This window comes from Schistocerca piceifrons, chromosome 6 (assembly GCF_021461385.2).
Source record: "Schistocerca piceifrons isolate TAMUIC-IGC-003096 chromosome 6, iqSchPice1.1, whole genome shotgun sequence".
Lineage (NCBI taxonomy): Eukaryota > Metazoa > Arthropoda > Insecta > Orthoptera > Acrididae > Schistocerca > Schistocerca piceifrons.
The window spans coordinates 96,921,562-96,939,222 of NC_060143.1; the positions used below are offsets into that span (position 1 = coordinate 96,921,562).

The 17,661-nt window shown below is 40.3% G+C and overlaps 1 protein-coding gene across 2 annotated transcripts in view; it reads right to left on the reverse strand.

The window, feature by feature from the left end:
• Positions 1 to 6,184: 6,184 nt before the first annotated feature.
• The window catches only part of LOC124802608 (out at first protein), a 67,991-nt gene continuing 56,514 nt past the window's right edge, over positions 6,185 to 17,661 (reverse strand). For both annotated transcript variants that reach the window (XR_007017131.1, XM_047263491.1), the window contains one exon: positions 6,185 to 6,797. The gene's annotated coding sequence lies outside the window, so the exon portion shown is untranslated. The remainder of the gene's footprint in view (positions 6,798 to 17,661) is intronic.

The window sequence follows — 17,661 nt, forward strand, 5'->3', positions numbered from 1 at the left end:
ACGGTCATTGCCAGAAGCTCCGATGCCACAGAAAGATGGGCAACCACTCTTAGGCTTGCACAAGGCATTCACAGCACAGGTACTACCAGTGTTATCCATGTGGTATCAGGGGGCTCAGCCAGATGGATATGTAACAGCCCCACCATGTAGACTGGCTACTGAGTTTGTGACCTAGCAAGGTGGTGAAAGGGATTTGTCAGGGAGGGAGGGGAAGGGGGAAAAGGGGGAGGGGGAGGAATCCACGCCAAAGATGCTAGGGAGGGTGTTCTTCCCCATCTGATTCGCTGTAAGATTTCAAATTTAGAGATGGAGGTCAAACGTCTGAGGGGGACCAAAAAAGAAAAGCCAAAAAGGAGGAAGAAAAGCAACCAACCAAAACAGCAAGACGAAGCAATGTCATGAGAATAGCCAGACTGAGATAAAGAACACCAAGAGAACGGATGGCAGGGGCAAAGGAAAAGGGAGGAGGGCAGGGAAGGGAATGGAAGAAGGACAGGGAAGGAGAACAAAAGGGAAGGGAAAGCAGCCCTGAAATGAATAAAGACTGCAATGGTTCAGGGACACATGCGCGCCACACACCCACCCACCAAAGAGCTTTTGGCCCCTTGAGGGAGACAAATTTTGAGATCTCAAGGGTAAGTAAAGACATGAGTTGGGGAAAAAAAAATATTTAAGGACTTGCGCATTTCTAAACATATGAGCAAAAGTCTTAAGTACTAACAATAACATCTTTTGCAATGAACTGTTTTTAGATGGAGAAAGCAAGTCAAATGTTATATATGTTTCATTAAGATCACAGATGTTACCTTATTTCAATAAAACAAAACAAATTCGGTGACAAAAATACGTATTTCATTGGAATCACAAGACAGATTTAAAATATCTTCACTGATTTCAGAAATAGCCTCACAAAAACGTAGGCCTTGTGAAAGAAGTGTATAAGGCAGGGAAGAGTGGTGTAAACCAACACTATAGGTGGCTGCCAATAAAATGTTGGTTCTACTACGTTTGTTATTACCCATTGTGTCGTGTCTATTATTTTACAGGTATTGTGTAGTTTTTCTTTCACACAATATATGAGTACATAGTGTACAAATTGCCAGTGACTGCCACTATTTTCTTCCTCTTATCAACCATACTTTCTAACATATAAACTACTTTCAAAATGCCAAAATGTACTAGAATAAATAAAATGTCTATAAAATGTCGCACTATACAACGTACTTGCAGTGAGACAGTTGCAATTCCTGAAATCCATGGCCTGTGGCCTGCCGAGGAGCACCACAATCCTGAGTCCATGGAAAAACCACAAAAATCCGCCGCATTACACCACCCTGTAGGCAGATCAGTGAGATTCGATCCGATGGGCAGAGCCTGCACATTAGTGGGAAATTATGGGCTTCAGACTGGCAGCCCCAATCAATTAGAGATACCCATAGAAATGGCCTGCAGTTCTGGCTTGTCATGGAAGTCCACTGGTGTGGTCAGTTATTTACATGTCACAAACACCAGTTGATGAAATGAGACTGCAGTGATCAATCCATGTAACAGATAACTTGCACGAATACTCTGAGAACCAATACTGATGAGGATAGGTAGCATCGTAAAGATGACCACTGAGCTGGAGACAGGCAAATAGAAAAGACAATCATACTCACAACTAAATTTCTGGCCATGGTCTTTGTCAGAAAATGAGAGCACAAACACATGCGCACAATCATTCAGGCACAACTCATGCACACATGACTGTTGTCTCTATGCGGTGCATCTACTACATTCTCTGAGAATCAGAACCAAACACACCAGTCCTCATGCCTCCCTGTCTCTTGTTGGCAGCTGCTAGGCTAGCTGCAAGAAGTGGTGGCAGCACTGACTGCAAGCTGAGGAGAGTGGTAGGAAGGGGAGAAGCAGTAGGAATGAGGGAGTAGGGAAGCGGCGCACATGCTCAGCTGCACCCAGCTAGTGACGATGCAGTACACCTCAGTAAACAAAGCATTTCATCTATTGTGACAAAAATGAGATTTTTCCAGTGTTTTCAAATTTCCCTGGTATTTCCTGATGTGTTTGAAATTCCCTGATTTCTGGAACTCGTGGCAACCCTGTTTTTAGTCATTCCAGTATATTTCTCAAATAGCTTATATATATTCCTTAATGCCCATGGCAAAGTAAATTATATCGTCCAGATACACCAGTCTTCAAACCCTTTGAGTTTCTGGGGTGATAGGCAAAGCGAGCAGTCAGCTATTGTGTGCTGATTTAAGTGGTGATGATCACAACGGAACTCATAAGCTCTGGCCCTGTCTGCACAGTTTTTAGACAGCAGCGCTCTTTGTAAGACCCTTGGGCTCATGCTTTCCCCTGCAATAATGTCACAGAACTGTGGACGGATTCTCTCCTCCTCTTACATGGTATAGAACCTGATACAGCTTCCAACAGACAGTGTGCATTCCTAGTCAGTCCCTGGCATTACATACTGGCTGTAGCACATAATGGACCTTCCATATTTAACAGCTTAACACAAATATTTCATTTTCCTGTACGAGCACAATTTTTTTCCCCTTAATGTGATGTAATGGGCGGGTTTCCCTGGAGGCAGGTTTAGCGCGTCTACCTCACCCTCTAGTCCATTTCCTTCTGCTATGAGGGGGATTGACAAATCTGATTCAGTTACATTTACCTAAAACCTAACTTTATTTCTCAACATAAGTCTGTCTCCAGATCAATACACCTTGCCCCACATTTCTCCAATTTTAATCCCTATAAAAATTACGATTTTTCAAGGTCTGCAAAATATGAGTTTGTTTCTGACAGAATGTCTTCACTGGACATGAATTTATTCTTGTTAAGCCAGTATTCCAAATTTACAAAAAGAAAGACATTGCTCAAAGCCAAATCTGAAGGAGAGTCTCAGTGAGGTAACAGTTCTTAGTGCTATTCCGTAAGTTTTGCCATGACAATAGCAATGACAGTTCTGTGGGCAGGCACATTGTCCTGGTTACAGAGAAACTTTTTCTTGACCATATGAAATCATTCCTTTTTAATTTCCTGTGAAATTGATACAGTAACACAGTATAATGAGTGTGTGATTGTTTTACACTTCGCCAAGTAGCCTGTAAATATCACATTTTAGGAATCCTGAAAGACAATTGCTTTGACTTTTCTCACTAACGAATTGGTTTCCCCTTTCTTTGGAGGCTTTTTGCTGGAGGAACACCACTACCTGGATTGTTACTTTGTCTCAGTTTGATGTCAATCAGGCCACATTTTATAAGGCATCACATAATGCAGCAAAAACTACTGTGAATTCTCATGATGCCACTTATTTTCAGCAGAGAGTATTTTGTGACATCCATCACACTGACACTTTCCTCATACCCAAATGTTTATGCAAAATATCACTTAAAATATCATTTACCTGCACACTTGAGATGTTTATGGTCTTGGCTGTCTCCAAGATTTTCACTCAAAGTCCTCATCAAAGTACTGCATACTGTATTCATCATTTCTTCTGTTGTAACTTTTCTCCAAGCAACATGCAACTACAGCTTCTAGACACTCAACAATGCTCTAAGAAACAAATTTCTGTGCTTACACACAAGACAGATATAAGACTTCAGTGACAATAAGAAACATGATTCAAGTGCAATTTCTCCTTTGAGTTATGAACTTTTCAATTTTAGCCCTCGTACTTCCAAACTGGCTAATAGGATTCCACATGATAGCCTTACTTCCTTCTCACCAAAACTGTCAATGACAACAAAGCCTGAATTTCCTTCTAGGCCACAGAATTTTGTCCTGCCCAGTTCCTCATTCTCTGGCAGGGGCTCTACTGCATGTGAATTTCCTGGCAGTTCAGTGCCAACACCATTCCCTGTGGAATCTTATCAGGAGAATTGAACTTGACAGATCATACATAGGGTTTACCTAGCTTCCCAAGGCCTTTGGAAACTGCTCGTCTTGCAGCAGTGTGTTCATCTTGGTTGTGGCACCTGGATGAAACTGTTGTCTGTCCAATGAAATGAAACACAGCTTTTAGTCAACTATGGCTTAATGTGATACTAGGAAATCTATTCCAAGAATGACTTCATAGACACTACACAGACGAAGACGTTCTTCCACCCACATCTGGAAGCTGTCTACCAATATGGAGCCCAGCACACTCGTTTTACTACCACCCACTCCACATTTATCACACTGTGGCAGCCTCATAGTCCCAGACCATAGAAACCCACTGTTGGCTATGGATACCTATGATCCTGTATTCAATAAAAATTTGCACTCACTGCCCTTTAGTTCACCTGTCACATAGAGTTCCTCTTTGCACTGTTCCATGATGGTTGTACTCACAAGAATAGCTGGTCAGTATTCTGAGTGCCTGTTCCCATCTAATGACCTTATGTCTACAACCACTTTCACTCTGTCCACGTAAATGCTATCCTGCACATTCTTGTTTGGTATGACCTTATTTCCCACACCTATTGCAACAGGAATGTTACGTTACCTCTTCATCAATCCTGTTTGCCCACATCAGTAGCATGTCATTACAGTGTGGAAAACAACCCACCTCTTCCTTGGCCACATAACATTATTAATTTCTGTCAAAGTATGGTGGTCAATACAACGTTTTGTATTGTGCTCTGTCATTCAGACCTTAGTTCAGGTGAGCCACATGTCGGTAGCCCACTCAGAGATGCAGAGCATGTTGCTCTGCTTCGTACATAATGGCGTCTTTTGCACTTCCATCATTCGTGAGCTTGTAGGTCTTAGCATTTATGCTTCTTATGTGACCCACAAACTTCTCTAGGTTACCATTGCTCTTCTGTGTGATACTATTCAACTGTTACCTGTAATACCAACTTGTATTCTTGTATTCCAACTAGTCATTCTGTTATATTTCAATGGTGTCTACGTCAATTTCTCATGGTATCTGACATGTGCCTTGCCTACCAATTTATGGAAAGTTATTCTTAAAGCTGTTCCTCAATCTGTTTTCCCAAAGCTGAGGCAGCTGCTGCTTTTTCTGGATTACTGAAAAATACTGTAGCGTCTTTCCAATCTTTCTAGAAATGGGCTATCCAGGATGATGCTACCACATTCCAGAGTTAAGACTTACGAAGCACATCTTGCCAGAACATCCCGTTCTCTCTCTCTCTCTCTCTCTCTCTCTCTCTCTCTCTCTCTCTCGGCTCCAGTAGCTCATTTTGGAAAGCTAAACTATGCATACACAGCAGTACTACTTCACTGCGCAAATGCTGGACTATGCCCCGGGTACTACCCCGCCCTGCTGCAGCACCTGCCTGCATTCTTAATACAATTATTTACACTGTAGCTAAGGGCCAAGACAATACAATGCATCAACACATGCTCTATGTTACTTGCCGTAAAGCTACAAATGCTACTACTGACGATATCAGCATATGTTCCGGACTTGACATATGATGGCATTTCTAACACTGTAGCGGCCCAGCTGGCTGCAGATTTAGCCAGAATGCCAGATAACGTTGGCTAGACGTGCAGTGATGGGTTCGCACATTGCTGTGCTGGAAGAGCACAGCAGCTGCATATCAGAACAGCAAGGCAGTGGCACAGAGAGAATTACTGAAAGATGTGCATGTACCAGAAGGCACAGTTACACATAGCCGGCTCTCATATGCAGATATAGACAATTGGCAAGACGGTAGCATGGCAGCACCCCACCCTGAGGCTCAGCTCTTCGTGCTGGAAATGCCCCAATAGACAAGCTCCTACGACTGCTTCTTAGGCAAGACAGGCTTATATATGGGTTGCCTGCTGGTCTCATCACTGATACAGTTTGATATGGTTGACGTTGCTACAGCTTGGCTCCATTCGGTGGAGTGTGTGTGTAAGAAGTGAGGTGTCAGATAAGAGTAAGAGGTCTTCCACTTAATCTTTGCCTCTCTCCCACCCTCCTCCTCTCCTCGTCAGGTGGGCCCTCTCATCCTAAGGTCTGAATGACCTGCCCCTTCCTTTTAAAACTTGTCCAGCCTATTCCTCTCTCCTCCCTGAGAAACAAAAGACTAATTCCAAAAGCTAGGAATATGTGACTGTTGGCAGTACTAAATATTTCACATTCTGAAGCTAAGTCATGGCAAATAATGTTGTCTCATAATTTAAAATTTTTCCAAACTGGATTTTCCCTTTGCAAGAACAAAATTATTACAAATTCTAGGCACAAAAGTTTATTAATTTTAAATTACAAAATCTTTCTATTTATCATTGTACAAAAAGTGTATAAAAGTAGCAGTTTATATTCAATACTATGTACATGTTTGTTAACAGACAATGGAAGCAAGAGGAAACAATTTTAATGCAGTTTCTTATAAACTTTCTTGGTTTAGCTAATCACTGCATGCTTTATGCAATTTACCAAGAATCAGCACTATCACTGCATGTTAACCGCAGTGCTTCGTGGTCACCGTACAATGCCGCCTCATATCTGAATTTCCCCTATCTTGAAAGAATATGCTAGCACACAGCTATTATATATTTCTGTTTAACAAAACAGTATAAGACTCTTTGCAGACACACCACACATTTACATCTTGTATTTTGTTAGACGTCACCAGTGCAAAACATAGGACTGATGTGGTATTGCTATAGTAAAAAATTATTACCACTTGGAACCCCACATTCACATATGACTATAGCTTGCCATATGGTAAATTCCAAGTGATCATAGCTCACAGAACATAAGCAGCAACACTTCTGAAGACAATGTGTGCGAAGAGTGGCACACCTTCCTCATATGGAGAGAAATACTGCATTCCACATGTGTGCTGTAAATAGAAAAGAAAAAAAAAAGATAAGTACTGCAGATGTGTGAAGACCAGAAACAAACAAACAATCTATATTATGCTGCCAAATAGATCAAATACATCTAACTGCTTTTGTAGATTGGATTTCCCATTTAACTCTTACAGGTGAAACATCTTTTGGCATGTTAAAAATACCTGAAATTTGCTTCCACTTAAGTGAACAAGTACAAGAGGCTCATTACAAAGTGAACAATGCATTTTCATAACCTTATTCGGTATCAGGTTACAGGCATTTTTCCTTCATAAGCTGAACAATCGTGGTAAATATTTTTTCTTCTCTTTCCCCTACAGACTAGCAGTTCTTGAGGAGAGAAATTCAGTTATATAGGCTGTTTAGAAGAAACTCTATCACTTGTTTATTGCTCTCTGAAGTGTTTGAAAGAAAATCGGTGGAATTAGTCTCTACATAGATTGCGTAAGTGGCGAGGGGGGGGGGGGGGTGTGTACACTGAAAGTCATCTAATAAAATATAATTAGAACATTATTACTGTCATTATTAGTCAGTATCATTACAGAGTGTACAAAGACTTACTAGTGAATTTATGAACTATTAACTTAATTTTGTGTTATGTCACTGTCATATCCCACACAACAGGAAACAATCTTCTCTTGTATGAAACACCCTCCCCTACGCAACAAACAAGGGATTGTAGGACAGGAATGCAAAATGCAAATTTAAGAAAACAACAGACACAAAATCATTTATGCTGTCAACTTCTATGAAGATTGTACTTTTTAGATAAAGGAAATAATGAAATAACAGAGTCATAGTTCCCAAAATAAGTTACTGGTAAAACACTGATTGTTTTTACAACTTTTTACTTTTACTTCCTTTAAAGAACTTTGCTTCTGTGTCCACAAATTTATGTCAACATCCAAATTATTTTGTCACAGGAAGAGATGTACAAGGTTGGGTAAGTTCCTGTGCAGTTACAATTTATCTTTCTTAGTGAGATAATTTTTAAGCGATAATGACTGGAGTGCAGGGGCATTGTTAGGTGGTAAAACCCATGTGATTCCTTCTTGTTTTTCTGAAAGTTCTGCTGTCAACGACTCTTGGGCGGTGGACGGCATTCATAAATGCTCTCAGTTACAGTACAGCTCAATAGAATGAAAAATTGGCTGACAATAAATGCATTATGAAAATAGAGTTCTAAAATCATGCCTTTCCCCTCTCCCAGTTTTTGCTTGTGCAGAATGGTAGCACCCCTGAAGATTTTCTTGATATCTATTCCAGTGCCTATCATATTGTCATAGCCAAAAATCTATGTTTCAATGGATTTTGACAGTCATTTGCATGCACTTGCTTCTGCAATCAGACAGCATACAAAAAAGCCAGATACATGTCAAAATCTAAATCACAATGTAATGAACAATCCCTGGTCATAAACCAACTTTGAAGGAAATGCTAATCATTTCCTGCATATCTGACAATGTGATCTGATGAATGTTTTAAGTGCTTTCTTCACTTGAAAGTGAAATGATTGCTGCAGTGATGTCAGCTACATGTTGGTGCATCCCCCAAAAATCACGCTTTTCACTACTCTAGTGTTTATATCTCATTTAGTAGATGACAAATGTGCAGTACTTCTCATCACTACACCACTTCTGGTGGAGATGCCAGCACAAGAAATACACAATTCGAATTGCTGATCATCCTACTGACATTGTGGATTCCAGTAACTTGTTGACACATATATAACCAATGAATCACATAAAACCCATTTTATTTTTGTGAATTGTCAACATACTGAACTAGATATTTGGCAACTGTTGTTACATGGCTGATATTCTTAACTATGGTATCAATAGCAATATTGAAGGAAATTTTTATTTATTTTTTTAATATGGAATGGTATACCTTAGTGTCATCTGAAAACTCAAAAAGATGAATGAATTCAGTGACATAGCATGTGTTAAAGATGGGTGTTCAAACTTTCCACAAAATTGTGTGAGAACTGTTGTAATCTGAGACACAAGGTGGCCAAAATCTGAATTCGTGTTGCAAATACAGCCAAATGGAGCTCTTTGCCTACAATTACACTCTGCAAACCATTGTTAGGTACTCCCCATTGTACCACTTATTATGGCTTCTTCTCATTCCATTCATATATGGAGTGTAGGAAGAATTACTGACTGAATGTCTCTGTACATGCAGTATTCTAATCTTATCCTAACAATCCCTGTGCCAGTAATATGTAGGGGATTGTAGTATAGTCCTACAGCTGTCATTTAAAATCAGTTCTTGAAACTTCGTTAATAGACTTTCTCAAGATAGTTTACATCTGTCTTCAAGAGTCTTCCATTTCAGTTCCTTCAGTACCTCCCATGGAACAATCAAACCTGTGGGCATTCACGCAGCCCCCCTTTGTATATGTTCAATATCCCATTAGTCCTATTTCGTACACAAGTGATTTGTAAACAATCTCTTTTGTAAACTGATCACAATTCTCCAGCATTCTACAAATAAACCGAAGTCTACCAGCTGCTCTACCTGCAACTGATCCTATGTGATCATTCCATTTCATATCTCTCTAAAGTATATGGTATGAGTTGGCGGATTCCAATGGTGACTTATTGATATTATAATCAAAGGATACTACTTTTTTTCATTTTGTGAAGTCCAAAATTTTACATTTCTGAACATTTAAAGCAAGTCTGCCAATCTTTGCACCACTCTGAAATCTTATCTAGCATTTTCTAAGAGCATGTGGTACATTTTACAGGATTTCTTAAGTAAATTGTGTGAAGCACAACTGATAGCTTGGGAAAGCATCATTTCATATTGAAGGAAGTTCATTATTTTGGGCTGTGTTATCAGCCAGGATGATGTACAAGTAAACCCTTGGTTCAGGCGAACTGTTTGGTAATTTCCTATTCTTACTACAGAAAAAGAGCGACAGTCCTTTTCAGGTTTGACTAATTATTACAGGAATTTGTGCCTAAGTTTGTGGAAGTAGCAAGATCTCTTACATATCTGATAAAGAAGGGAATCCAAATTCAATAGACTCTGTATTCCAAAGACGCCTTTCTGTGATTAAAAGATCTGTGAGCCTGTGGACCCATCGTTTCTTTCCCAGATTATGAAAAACAATATTATCTTACAAGTCCAGCATCCACAACTTAAGGCGTGTGTTAAAGACAGGAAATAGACGGAGCAGGGCACATGATAACCTGCATTTCCAGGCAACTAAGTAAAGCACAAAAGTATTCCAACACACAAAACGTAACGCTTAGCCCGATTTATGATATCCCATACTTTCGTTGTTACTTTTATGGTACATGCTTCTAAGTTATAATGGACCACACAGCATTAAAATGGCTGATGGGTCTTATAGATCTGTCGAACCATTTGACCCAACTGACATTACGGCTAGTGAGTTTGGTTTTGAAGTAATATACCACTCCAGGAAAATGCATGGTAATGCACATAACTGAATTGTAAGGTATGCCCAGTGGGGCGTGTCAGCGTTTCTGCAGATGAGTGGCGAGTGTGTTCACAACTCGAGCTCTGTTTTATGATAATGATGGGAGTGTCACATACGCAAAAAAAGTGCAGATGATCAAAGTCATGCTGGCGAGTTTCCGTGATGAAGTGTCAAGGCAGGCCCATGACTCCATCTCAGCAGGGCACAGAGGTTGCAGAACTACTGAACGACACACTGCAAAACATTATTGGTTGGAAACATGCAAGCAGGACATGGAGCAATACATGAAGAAAATGAGTACCCTGTGTGCAAAGGGCAGAGCTTAATCATCAGTGAATTTCATTGCAAAGATTACCAGAGGCCAACAAATTATTGGTACGGATATTCTTGCTGCATTGATATTCATGGACCATTTGCAGACACATCTGTGTGGAATCTGTAGTTCTGACTGTAACTTCTTATTTTTCATGCTGTTTATCTATGACTGCCATGTCGAATCTGCAAGTGGACACTGTACCTCAGGCAATGGTTAACTACTGGGTTCTGAAGTTTGGGACACTGGATACAGAGAGAACTGTTCACAGTACTAATTTCACGTCCAAGCCGACAAAACAACTGTGTCAACTTTTACAGATTTGGAAGCTGCAGAAGAGTGCATCACGTCAGCAAGCGAATGGGAGGACAGAACAGGCTGAACTACGGCGAAAACATTAAGTCACTAACAAACCCAGGAATGCTTTGCAATCACTAAATGTATGAGAATTGTATATATGTTCTAATCTTCTTTTCCCCCTTCTTTCTGTCTACACCCCCCCCCCCCCTCTCTCTCTCCACCTCCTCCTTCACCCGCTCCACGCCGATTTATTCCCCTCAACCTCTGTCCATCTCCTTATCTCCTTTTCTCCCCCCTCTTTGACTTTGATTGAGCCTTGTTACTGCCAATGAAACCTGGATTGGGAATTGAAGTAGCTTAAAATGAAAGGGTAAATCGGTTGGGATTATTGGTACACGAGGTAAGAGACCTTTCCTGCTCCTGGATCTGTGAGGATAGTAGCTTTAATAACAATATTTCACATAGATTTAATCTGCAAATGGGTAGAATTACAGTTGATTTAGATTCCATAGTGGTATTCTAATCACAAGAAGGTTAGCTATAAATTAAAATTTCCTGTTTTCTGTGAAAACTGCCCGTGTGGAAGAAAACAAAACAGCACATAGTTGTGTATACAATTTTTGTTTACAATTATATATAAGGAGAAAGTAAGTTTGTGTGTGTGTGTGTGTGTGTGTGTGTGTGTGTGTGTGTGTGTGTGTGTGTGTGTTGACAAAAGCATTGTTGGGTGAAAGCTTATTTGTGGCAGTCTTTTTGTTGTGCCTACCTGCGACTCAATATCTCCGCTACGTGGGGAGTAGCAACTATCCTTCTCATATATATATATATATATATATATATATATATATAAAAAAAAGGGTATGGGACAGGACTTGCACCTATGTTTCTACAGGAATACGAGCCATGAGACAAGAGGTTAGAAGCAGGAGGGGGGGGGGGGGGGGGGGATGGATGGATGAGGATATTGTGTAGGTTTGGTGGGTGGCGGAATACCACTGCAGGAGGGGTGGAAAGGCTCAATGAGAAGTTGTTCCAGTGCCGGGTGGTACCGAGTCACGAGAGGAACGCTCCTCTGTGGCCAGACAGTGGGACTTTGGGAGTGGTAGGTGACTGGAGAGGTAAGGCACAGGAGATCTGTTTCGTGTGGTCATCTTTGAGGTGGGAGTCAACATCGAGGAAGGTGGCTTGTTGGGTAGAGAAGGACCAGGTGAAGCAAATGGAGAGAAGAGGTTCAGGTTCTGGAGGAAAGTGTTGTGTACGACTTCATACATAAAAGCGAGGACAGGTGTGGCAACTGTCATTGTAGGAAAGCTGGACAGAAGCAGAAATGATCATCGAACAAGTTAATACAACAAACAGAAGATTTAGTTAACTTGAATTTCTCCAAACATACAAAGACTCATTATAAATGATGAAACAAGAATAACTCCTGCGAATAAAATAGCAACTAGGATTACACATGAAGAGCAAAAGGCAAAAATGATGATAGTCAATTTTTTTCCATTTACAGGTTAGGACAGGGATTTGTAGCTCAAATACGGCCGAATTTGTAGTGGGGGTGTAGACAGCAAAAATGCTGGCAGTTAATAAGTTATTTGCCATTTCATTTTTGTTGTGCACGGTAAAACCGATGAATGTCATCTGTGTTCACGGCACATATGATGAGAGTCATTTCATAAGGTTGGCAAAACCTGCTTGATCAGGAGTTCAACGTGCTGTCTTCTTTCTTTTGTTTACTTTGTGTTTGTGGTTAGAAAGTTGGCAAAGTTTATAGCTTGTGTTCTTGGTAGTAGTTTCTGTGAAAATAAGTGAGTCAAGTGAGGATGAAGATTGTGAAAATGTCAGTAAACCTAGTACAAAGAAGAGAAAATCCCACGGAAGGGTAAGAGATGTGATGAAAAAACTTAAAGTATGTACTCATGAAACTGGGCCCAATTGCAGATGTAAAAGACTACAGTGTTTTGACAGAGTTTGTGAAGGTGAAAGAAAGAGATTAATTTCTGATTTTAATAGTTTAGAATCTAATGATGCTCAGTCCACATACTTGGCTGGGCTTATCAACGTTTGTGACGTCAAAAATCGCAGACCAAGAAAGCCTGAAAATGAATCACATTTTAATGATACGAGCTACACCTACAAAGTAACTATAAAGCATGGTGATAATTTTATTGACACCCCTGTGTGTTATAAAGCATTTTTGTCTATTTTTCGTGTAACTGGGAGAAGGGTTCAAACTATTCAAACGAGTCTGAAAGAAACAAGTGAACCCCCAACACACAAGAGAGGAAAGTATGACCACAAACATTGTAGGACCTCAGAAGAAGTTAAGCGAAGTGTCATTGTTCACATTGCATCGTTTACGGGCCGTACACATTATAGTTTTGATAAAACTAAAAAAACATACTTGCCAACCACTTTAAATTTGAAGACAATGTACACATTGTACAAGACAGGTAGGCCTAGTGGTAAGATTGTGTCCTATAAATATTATAGATAGATATTCGTATCTAAGTTTAACATAGCTTTCAGATATCCCAGAAGCGACACCTGCCGCGCACGTGACAGGTACCAAGCAGAAATGAAAGCTCTAAACTTCAGGCTGGAACATACTAATGATGACAAGGAAAAAACAAATATTTTAAGCAGCATTAAGACAAAACAATGTGTAGTTACACTTGAGGAAAGCTAACATGTTTTATGACACAAAGAGAAAAACGTAGGTAAATTTCAAGGAAAAGGGAGGATACTGAGGCACTTACCATTGATTTTCAAAAAAATTTAAGCTTACCTAATTTGACCACAAATGACATTTACTACTGCTGTCAATTGTCATTGTATTTGTTCAACGTCCACAACCTATCTACAGGAAATGCAACTTTTTTTGCTTACCCAGAAACAGGAGGTGGTAAAGGTGCAGACGAAGTAGTATCGACGTTGCATTATTATATCTTCACCATGTTACAGTCCAATGTCAAAAACTTGCACATATTTTGCGATTCTTGTAGTGTCAAGAACAAGAACTACACCATGTTTCGCTTCTGTCATTATGTGGTACAAATCCTAAGAAAACTAGACTGCATACCAATCATTTTCCCTATTCGCGGCCACTCTTACCTAGAATGCGATAGAGATATGGCCCTGATGAACGGCAAATTTCCCGCAGAGATACCAGAACATTAGGTAAATGAAATAAAGAATGCCAGAGTGAAGCCTTCGCCTTCCACTGTGATTGAAGCTGACCAAAACCTATTTAGAAAATGGACTGCTTTTTTGGAAAATCACTATCACAAGAAATGCCCATTTGCTACACGACCAATTCGTGAAATAAAATTTTCAAAAGACCATTGTAGTTTAGTTGAACACAGACCATCTTACACTGGGTACTTTCTTATGTCACCGATCCTAACACAGCACCAACTTAACAAGCTTTCAAGAGAGACAGAAGACCCTGGTGATAATACGTCCTCTTTACCACCAATTCCGTGTGAAGGTAAGAGAAAATGACTCAACACTTTACCATTGTTTTCACATATCAATAATCTATAGACCTATAATGAGTTATAGAATAATACCTCATAACAATAGTGTAACCTTGAAAGTAATGAAAACTTATCAGTACATGAAATATTTTTCCCATTATTGCAACAGATATTTAGTTAGGTTATTAGTTAAATTCGTAATACGCTATGTACGTAGGTAGGTTACTATTTTATGACAAAAACCACCTGCAGGTTCCCTTGTTTTAGCCAAAAAGTTTGCTTATTTCCAGATCTGATTAAACTAAAACCTTGAAAGTACCAAGACCTGCAGCACCTGAAGCAGTTTTGCAGTCCATCTGCTCAAAAGTACTTTGAAGAACTTCCTCATTGACAAAACAGAAGTTGTAAGTAACAGTATTAAAATAAGATCTATATGGGCCTAATGTGTAAAAATCTAGAATGTTATAAATCTTATAAAATGAACAGTAAACAGAATCTGTTTGCAGGTTACAAACCATGTTTTTTGTGTACCTATTTAAGTTCTTAATTAATAAAGCACCTTAAAATTGAAAATGTGTTTATTGTATTACATTTATTACCTAAACAAATAGATACAGAACAATAAAAATGTTGTTGTGATAATTATATGGTGAACGTTTATGATATACGAGAGACTAAAGCAGAAAATTCGTCATCCTGAAAAGTTACAAAAAAGTGACTATCATCATTTTTGCCTTGTGCTCTTCACATGTTGTCATAAGCATGAACAAAGGGGTTGTAGCGTAGAGGCAGCAAGTGCAAGAGGGCTGCCACTGGCCATCCTGTACTGTGGTGGCAGAGGACGCTCGTAGTCCAGAGTTGCTGGAGGTGGGGGACACAACACTGGGTCCACCAGATTCCGGGCAACTGCTATAGACATCAGATGGAAACTTGTCATTCTGTTACCAACCGTTTAACACCAGTGGGGTGATATCAATAGGTGATACCACAGACTATGGCCAGGGTGCCCTCACCTTCAACAAAGATCACGAATATGTCATCAGTGACTCTGAGCCAGGTGACGGCTTTGGGATGTGTTAAGAAGGATTCCTCTAGACGGCCCACGAATAGGTTGGCATAGTATACAAGGTGCGACAAAGTAATGAGAGTGATGTGAAAAAAATGTTGCTTACTGTTTTAGTCAGGTTTAGTGTTGTCTCCTTCAAAGTAGTTACCTTCTGATTGCACACACTTTTTCCAGCACTTCTGCCATTGATGGTAACATTTCTGGAACTCATCTTCTGTAATATCCTCCAAGACCCCTGTCACAGCTTTTTGGACATCTTGTGATGCTTGAAAATGGAGTCCCTTGACTGCTGTTTTCACTCTTGGAAATAGGAAAAAGCCGCACGGAGTGATATCTGGTGAATTAGGAGGCTGTGGTAGTGCCGAAATTTGTTTTGAGGTTAAAAATTGCTGTACCGACAGAGCAGTATGGGATGACGCATTATCGTGATGCAGAATCCAATTATCAGCAATGTTGGCACGGACACTAAGAACTCTTTTACCAAGTCTCTGTAAAATTTCTTTGTAGTAATATTGGTTAACTGTTTGTCCAGGAGGCACCCACTCTTTATGAACAATTCCCTTGGAATCAAAGAAGCACACAAGCATAAATTTCACTTTTAACTTTGACATGCGAGCTTTTTTTGGTCTGGGCGATCCCTTTGAGCACCATTGCGAACATTGGCATTTTGTCTCTGGTTTGTACTAAAAAAACCAACTTTCAGCAATAGTGATAACACAGCTCAACAATTCTGGATTGATTTCCGTTTGCTCTAATGGATTGGCTGCCAAATTTTTCCGTGTTTCTTGTTGTTGTGGTGTGAGATTTTTTGGGGCCATTTTTGCACAAATCTTTCTCATACCAAGATCTTCAGTTATTATTAGATGAACCGTTTCTTGATTGATGTTCAGTTCTTCTGCAATAATTTTCACAGAGAATCTTCAATCAGATCGTACGAGTTCACGCACCCTGGCCAAGTTGACATCCGTCTGTGAGGTTGCGGTCTTCAATATTTGTTCTGCCTTCACTAAACATTTTATGCCAACAAAAAACCTGAGCTCTTGACATAACCTCCTCTCCAAAAAGCATTCTGAAGCTTACTGTAAGTTATCGTCGCACTTTCACCCAATTTAACGCAAAAAGAAATGGCGTACCGTTGTGCAATATTATACGGTTCCATTTCCGTGATGAGAGACACAAACACGTTTTAAATTATTGCAGCACAACTTACGACTGTGCAGTTGTATCAATGTGCCGCTTGGACTAGAAGCAGCTTATAGACCAAGGTCAAAGATGTTGTGCCTACACAAGCCTGCAGGGTTGCCACATCTTGCAAACAAAATCAGTCTCATTACTTTATTGTCACACCTCGTAATGCTATTCGGGTGCCCATTGTTGTACCATGGATTTGTTTGTAGGTGATGTGTTCAGGGGTGAAGTAATTGTGGATGAGGATATAGTTGGTCATGGTGACCAGGAAAGAGGTTGTAGATTTGGAATCTGTCGAGCTTTGGAAAAGGGTGTGGCATCAGTAGTGACGAGCATGGCACATTGTAGTAAAGGAAACAGGAATTGTGGAGAGTTGGTGGAGGAAATCGCTGGTGTCTTTGGTATGGGACGGTAGGCTGCAGGTAATAGGCTAACTATTTTGGTCTATGAGAGCTGAGATTCTCTCACTGGGAGCACAGTAACCAGCCATACTAGCGTGCCCTAGGTGGCTGAGTTTATGGATTTTAGGAAGTATGTAGAAGGTAGGTGTGTGAGGAGTGGTAAGGGTGGGTGGTGGGGTGGGGAGGGGGGGGAGGGAGGGGGCGGGGGGGGGGGCGGGAGAGAGAGAGAGAGAGAGAGAGAGAGGGAGGGGGGAGGGGGGAGAGAGGGAGGGAGGGGGGAGGGGGGGAGAGAGAGAGAGAGTGGGAGGGGGGAGGGGGGGGGGGGAGAGAGAAGAGAGAGCAGCCTGTGACACAAAGGCCCATCAAATACATGATTATCACTATATAACATTGGTTATAAGCAAAAGATGCTTCTCCTTTCGAAATGTGTCCACTATCCTGTGAGGAGAAGATGCCAGCTGTAAGTAATTTTGCTAAAAGATTAAGTATCATAGACAGTAAATACAGAAGCCCTAGAATGGAAAGAAGGCATGGTACAAGAGAAGCCCATGCAGCCCAAATAGCATGTCGGGCAATACATAATGCTGTCTAATCCATATGTTCCTTTTGGGAAAAAAAAAAAAAAAAAAAAAACATTCATTATGAGATAC